We start from the raw sequence: 8,358 nt of genomic DNA, 5'->3' as shown, positions 1-8,358 counted from the left end.
AGATTTTGCGCAAACGCGATTTTAACATTGCAAGGCCCATAGACCCCTGCAGGAAAAAAAAATGTAGTGGGTAGTCACCCTAAGGTTGCATTCCCACGAACGTATATCGGCTCGGTTTCACGCCGAGCCGATATACGTTGTTCTCGTGTGCGGGGAGGGGGGGGAGAGGATGGAAGAGCCAGGAACAGGAACTGAGCTTCCGCCCCCTCTCTGCCTCCTCTCCACCCCTCTGCAGTATTTGCAACGGGGAGGGGCGGGGCAGGGCTAATTCACAACACTTAGCCCTGCCCCCACCCCACCTCCTTTTATTGCAAATACTGCAGAGGGGCGGAGAAGGGGCGGGAGCTCAGTTCCTGCTCCTGGCTCTTCTATCCCCCCCCCCCCCGCTGCAGAGGAGGACAACGTATATCGGCGTAAAAACCGAGCCGATATATGCTCGTGGCAATGCAGCCTTAGAGCAAGATCCCGAGCAAGTAACCCCGACTTGCCACACTGTTATAACTACACTTTGTATCTACTGTGTGTGGAAATATACACAAAGCAGCTACCCGCCTCTATATTAAGAGGCTGTGTGAGTGGCTGTTTCATCGGTGTCCTGCACAGGTGTAATTAGCTTCCTCCTTTGGTAGTCTACAACGTGCATGCTGAGAGGATGCAGCTATCTGCCCTCCTGAGTCAGTAAGAATATGGCGGTTTTCTGTGATTGTTTCAATGAACAACAATATAACTACTATAAGGGCTCCCACACACTTGCGTTTGCGTTTTTTGTTAACGCGATTGTCAATTGGACTTTCTAATGTTAAAAACGCAACGCACCAAAAACGCAAGTTGCACTGCGTTGCGTTTTTAACATTAGAAAGTCCCATTGACAATCGTGTTAACAAAAAACGCAAACACAAGTGTGTGGGAGCCTTAATACTGCCTCCTATTTACAAGAATATAACTAATATAATACTGCCCTCTGTGTACAAGAATATAACTACTATGCTACTGCCCCCTATGTATAAGAATATAACTACTATAATACTGCTCCCTATGTACAAGAATATAACTACTATAATACTGCTACCATGTACAAGAATGTAACTACTATAATACTGCCCCCTATGTACAAGAATATAACTACTATAATACTGCCTCCTATGTACAAGAATATAACTAATATAATACTGCCCTCTGTGTACAAGAATATAACTACTATAATACTGCCCCCTATGTACAGGAATATAACTACTATAATACTGCTCCTATGTACAAGAATATAACTACTATAATACTGCTCCTATGTGCAAGAATACAACTACTATAATACTGCCTCCTATGTACAAGAATATAACTACTATAATACTGCCTCCTATGTACAAGAATATAACTACTATAATACTGCTCCTATGTACAAGAATATAACTAATATAATACTGCCCTCTGTGTACAAGAATATAACTACTATAATACTGCCCCCTATGTACAAGAATATAACTACTATAATACTGCCTCCTATGTACAAGAATATAACTACTATAATACTGCCCCCTATGTACAAGAATATAACTACTATAATACTGCCCCCTATGTACAGGAATATAACTACTATAATACTGCTCCTATGTACAAGAATATAACTACTATAATACTGCTCCTATGTGCAAGAATACAACTACTATAATACTGCCTCCTATGTACAAGAATATAACTACTATAATACTGCCTCCTATGTACAAGAATATAACTACTATAATACTGCCCCCTATGTGCAAGAATATAACTGCTATAATACTGCCCCCTATGTACAAGAATATAACTACTATAATACTGCTCCTATGTACAAGAATATAACTACTATAATACTGCTCCTATGTACAAGAATAGAACTACTATAATACTGCTCCTATGTACAAGAATATAGCTACTATAATACTATCCCGATGTACAAGAATAACTACTATGATATAGCCTCCTATGTACAAGAATATAACTACTATAATACTGCCCCCTATGTACAAGAATATACTATAATACTGCCCCTATGTACAAGAATACAGCTTCTATAATACTATCCCGATGTACAAGAATAACTACTATGATATTGCCCTTATGTACAAGAATATAACTACTATAATACTGCCCCTATATACAAGAATATAACTACTATAATACTGCCCCCTATGTACAAGAATATAACTGCTATAATACTGCCTCCTATGTACAAGAATATAACTACTATAATACTGCCCCCTATGTGCAAGAATATAACTGCTATAATACTGCCCCCTATGTACAAGAATATAACTACTATAATACTGCTCCTATGTACAAGAATATAACTACTATAATACTGCTCCTATGTGCAAGAATACAACTACTATAATACTGCCTCCTATGTACAAGAATATAACTACTATAATACTACTCCTATGTACAAGAATATAACTACTATAATACTGCCCCCTATGTACAAGAATATAACTATCATAATACTACTCCTATGTATAAGAATATAACTACTATAATACTGTCCCTATGTACAAGAATATAACTACTATAATACTGCCCTCTATGTACAAGAATATAACTACTATAATACTGCTCTCTATGTACAAGAATATAACTACTATAATACTGCCCCTATGTACAAGAATATAACTGCTATAATACTGCCCCCTATGTACAAGAATATAACTACTATAATACTGCTCATATGTACAAGAATATAACTACTATAATACTGCTCCTATGTGCAAGAATACAACTACTAAAATACTACCTCCTATGTACAAGAATATAACTACTATAATACTGCCCCCTATGTGCAAGAATATAACTACTATAATACTGCCCCCTATGTACATGAATATAACTACTATAATACTGCCCCTATGTACCAGAATATAACTACTATAATACTGCCCCCTATGTACAAGAATATAACTGCTATAATACTGCCTCCTATGTACAAGAATATAACTACTATAATACTGCCCCCTATGTGCAAGAATATAACTGCTATAATACTGCCCCCTATGTACAAGAATATAACTACTATAATACTGCTCTTATATACAAGAATATAACTACTATAATACTGCTCCTATGTACAAGGATATAACTACTATAATACTGCCCCCTATGTACAAGAATATGATTACTATAATACTGCTCCTATGTACAAGAATATAACTACTATAATACTGCCCCCTATGTACAAGAATATAACTACTATAATACTGCCCCCTATGTACAAGAATATAACTACTATAATACTGCTCTTATATACAAGAATATAAGTACTATAATACTGCTCCTATGTACAAGAATATGATTACTATAATACTGCTCCTATGTACAAGAATATAACTACTACAATACTGCCCCCTATGTACAAGAATATAACTACTATAATACTGTCCCCTATGTACAAGAATATAACTACTATAATACTGCCCCCTATGTACAAGAATATAACTACTATAATACTACTCCTATGTACAAGAATATAACTACTATAATACTGCCCCCTATGTACAAGAATATAACTACTATAATACTGCCTCCTATGTACAAGAATATAACTACTATAATACTGCCCCCTATGTACAAGAATATAACTACTATAATACTGCCCCCTATGTACAAGAATATAACTACTATAATACTGCCCCCTATGTACAAGAATATAACTACTATAATACTGCCCCTATGTACAAGAATATAACTACTATAATACTGCTCCCCATGCACAAGAATATAACTACTATAATACTGCCTCCTATGTACAAGAATATAACTACTATAATACTGCCTCCTATGTACAGGAATATAACTACTATAATACTGCCCCCTATGTACAAGAATATAACTACTATAATACTGCCCCCTATGTACAAGAATATAACTACTATAATACTGCCCCCTATGTACAAGAATATAACTACTATAATACTGCTTCCTATGTACAAGAATATAACTACTATAATACTGCCTCCTATGTACAAGAATATAACTACTATAATACTGCCTCCTATGTACAAGCATATAACTGCTATAATACTGCTCCTATGTACAAGAATATAACTACTATAATACTGCTCCTATGTACAAGAATATAACTACTATAATACTGCTCCTATGTACACGAATATAACTGCTATAATACTGCTCCTATGTACAAGAATATAACTACAATAATACTGCTCCTATGTACAAGAATATAACTACTATAATACTGCTCCTATGTACAAGAATATAACTACTATAATACTGCTCCTATGTACAAGAATATAACTACTATAATACTGTCCCCTATGTACAAGAATATAACTACTATAATACTGTCCCCTATGTACAAGAATATAACTACTATAATACTACTCCTATGTACAAGAATATAACTACTATAATACTGCCTCCTATGTACAAGAATATAACTACTATAATACTGTCCCCTATGTACAAGAATATAACTACTATAATACTGCCTCCTATGTACAAGAATATAACTACTATAATACTGCCCCCTATGTACAAGAATATAACTACTATAATACTGCTCGCTATGTATAAGAATATAACTACTATAATACTGCTCCTATGTACAAGAATATAACTACTATAATACTGCCCCCTATGTACAAGAATATAACTACTATAATACTGCTCCTATGTACAAGAATATAACTACTATAATACTGCTCCTATGTACAAGAATATAACTACTATAATACTGCTCCCTATGTACAAGAATATAACTACTGTAATACTGCTCCCTATGTACAAGAATATAACTACTATAATACTGCCCCCTATGTACAAGAATATAACTATTATAATACTGCCTCCTATGTACAAGAATATAACTACTATAATACTGACCCCTATGTACAAGAATATAACTATTATAATACTGCCTCCTATGTACAAGAATATAACTACTATAATACTGCTCCTATGTACACGAATATAACTGCTATAATACTGCTCCTATGTACAAGAATATAACTACAATAATACTGCTCCTATGTACAAGAATATAACTACTATAATACTGCTCCTATGTACAAGAATATAACTACTATAATACTGCACCTATGTACAAGAATATAACTAGTATAATACTGTCCCCTATGTACAAGAATATAACTACTATAATACTGTCCCCTATGTACAAGAATATAACTACTATAATACTACTCCTATGTACAAGAATATAACTACTATAATACTGCCTCCTATGTACAAGAATATAACTACTATAATACTGTCCCCTATGTACAAGAATATAACTACTATAATACTGCCTCCTATGTACAAGAATATAACTACTATAATACTGCCCCCTATGTACAAGAATATAACTACTATAATACTGCTCCCTATGTATAAGAATATAACTACTATAATACTGCTCCTATGTACAAGAATATAACTACTATAATACTGCCCCCTATGTACAAGAATATAACTACTATAATACTGCCCCCTATGTACAAGAATATAACTACTAGAATACTGCTCCTATGTACAAGAATATAACTACTATAATACTGCTCCTATGTACAAGAATATAACTACTATAATACTGCTCCCTATGTACAAGAATATAACTACCGTAATACTGCTCCCTATGTACAAGAATATAACTACTATAATACTGCCTCCTATGTACAAGAATATAACTACTATAATACTGCCCCCTATGTACAAGAATATAACTACTATAATACTGACCCCTATGTACAAGAATATAACTGCTATATTACTGCCTCCTATGTACAAGAATATAACTACTATAATACTGCCCCCTATGTACAAGAATATAACTACTATAATACTGCCCACTATGTACAAGAATATAACTACTATAATACTGCCCCCTATGTACAAGAATATAACTACTATAATACTGCCCCCTATATGCAAGAATATAACTACTATAATACTGCCCCCTATATGCAAGAATATAACTACTATAATACTGCCTCCTATATACAAGAATATAACTACTATAATACTGCCCCCTATGTACAAGAATATAACTACTATAATACTGCCTCCTATGTACAAGAATATAACTACTATAATACTGCCCTCTATGTGCAAGAATATAACTACTATAATACTGCCTCCTATGTACAAGAGTACAACTACTATAATACTGCCCCCAATGTACAAGAATATAACTACTATAATACTGCTCCTATGTACAAGAATATAACTACTATAATACTGCCCCCTATGTACAAGAATATAACTACTATAATACTGCCCCCTATGTACAAGAATATAACTACTATAATACTGCCCCCTATGTACAAGAATATAACTACTATAATGCTGCCCCCTATGTACAAGTATATACAATAATACTTCTTTTTGCTTTCTGTAAATCTCCCCGTTTTCCTCTATTAACTCCTTACCTCCCGCACTCCTCTTGATGATCTGGAACAATAAACAATTTATGTCTTCAGCTTTATTGTATTTAGTTTGTTTTTCCGGCTTTTTGCTTTGATAGCTAAATCTAGTCAGTAAAGCAGCGCAGGGATTTGTGTGGTGAGTGTAATGAATCAGTCAGACGCTGGTGATTCTGTCAGCTAGATTATCATAGGCAGCTCGCCCAGAACGCAGGCAGGAGAGCCGCGGGGTCACAGGAGCTGCAAAATGCACATCTCGTATCATAAAACACAAGTGCTGATCTCCAGTAAAGTTCAAGTAAACACAGCGGTGGCTTCAAAATGTGTTCATTTTATTATTACAAGACTTTATTTTTGTTATCAGAGGAAGATAGTCCGGAGAGTCGCCCGACGCATCGGAATATTCACAATCTATTACCGTACTGGTTCTGGTTGCTTATAGTAAAGCTGGATAGCATGCCCATTATTCTGAGTGCCCACCCTCCAGCTTGATGCTCGTTCGAGCATTAGCATACTCGAGAGTACTCGTTACTAGAGATGAGCAAGCACCAAAATGCTCGGGTGCTCGTTACTCAAGCGAGCACCATGCGGTGTTCAAGAACATGTCACCCTCTCCTCCCCACATGTTTAGCGGCTTTTTAAGCCAATAAACATGCAGGGAAGGCTTTGGCGCCTCCTGCTATGATGTGCCAACCCTGTGCACTCCAATAGCTGTGATTGGCAGGCCGGAACAGGTGACCTAGGATTATAAAAACTCAGGTCACCTGATGCTCGCCTCACACAGAGGCTGGATTAGCTGACGGACAGAGCTGCTGTGAATGAGGGAGAGCCGTAGTGTTGGTTAGGAGCGTTTAGCAGGGATCCATCCGCAAAGAACCCAACAGTCCTTTCTAGGACTACAACACCACTTTTGCGCATCAGTTTGGCTGCCTGGGACCAGAAGTGTGCACAAAGCATTCATAAGCATCCCAGCTGTATACTGCATACTGTTACCGGTTCTATACAGTATACTGCTACTGGTGTACACAGACTATATAGGAACTAACAAAACCCCTCTCATTTTTCATTTTTGTATTTGTTTTTGGCTGAAAGCATTTGCATAATAGGCCCAAGTGTGTGTCCTGTCCATCCGCACTATATAACAAGACTGTGCTCATTTTGCACTGTCTATTTTTGGCTTAAAGTGTACATAAAATACCCTTAGTGTGTGTCCTCACCCCCAATTTTGAAAAGGTTCACCACTAGAGTCCACAAATGTATCCCAGCGCAGTGTCCAGCTATCTGACACCGAGACAGAATGAATTGTCCTGGTTTGGCCACTCTAATTTCTTCATCGTTCATGCTGTCTTTCCCTGGGGAACTGGTTAAAAAGCCCCTCGGGAAGACGCAGGGGCTTGGACTAGCTTGCCTGTCGGTGGACCGCCACCTGGATCCCATTCTACAAGTACGAGCTCTATGTTAAAAAAATATTTCAGGGGGTTCACCTGCACTCTGGGTACACCAATGTTTCAGAGGTTTGCCTATACTCTTGGTAAACAAATCTTTCCGGGGTTCACCTGCACTTTGGGTAAAAAAATCTTTTGTTTTCGAATGGGTTGTTGAATTGTGGAGATGTGTAGAAGTACTGGCATCGGAGTCCCCTTTATGTCCACGTTTGTGGCTCATAAAATTTTGTGACGGAGGTGGCCTGGGATTGGAATTATGATCAGACGTTAATTTATTAGCAATTCTCATCACCATAGTGGACTATCGCCCACAATTTCACAGAGGGTCGCTGCCAGGCCCTGCCAGCCCTCTGCAGTGTGTGTCTCCGGTTCCTCCTCATCCAATACGCACTTATAAATAGACATGAGGGTGGTGTGGCTATCAAGAGACCGTGTGGCATGAGGACAGCTGGACACTGCGCTGGGAAAAATTTTAGTACGCTGTGGCCTACTAAGTAGGCGAATGG

Source organism: Eleutherodactylus coqui, chromosome 1, assembly GCF_035609145.1.
Source record: "Eleutherodactylus coqui strain aEleCoq1 chromosome 1, aEleCoq1.hap1, whole genome shotgun sequence".
In the NCBI taxonomy this organism is placed as follows: Eukaryota; Metazoa; Chordata; class Amphibia; order Anura; family Eleutherodactylidae; genus Eleutherodactylus; species Eleutherodactylus coqui.
The sequence above is the reverse complement of the archived record's forward strand: the minus strand, read 5'-3'. Positions refer to the sequence as shown.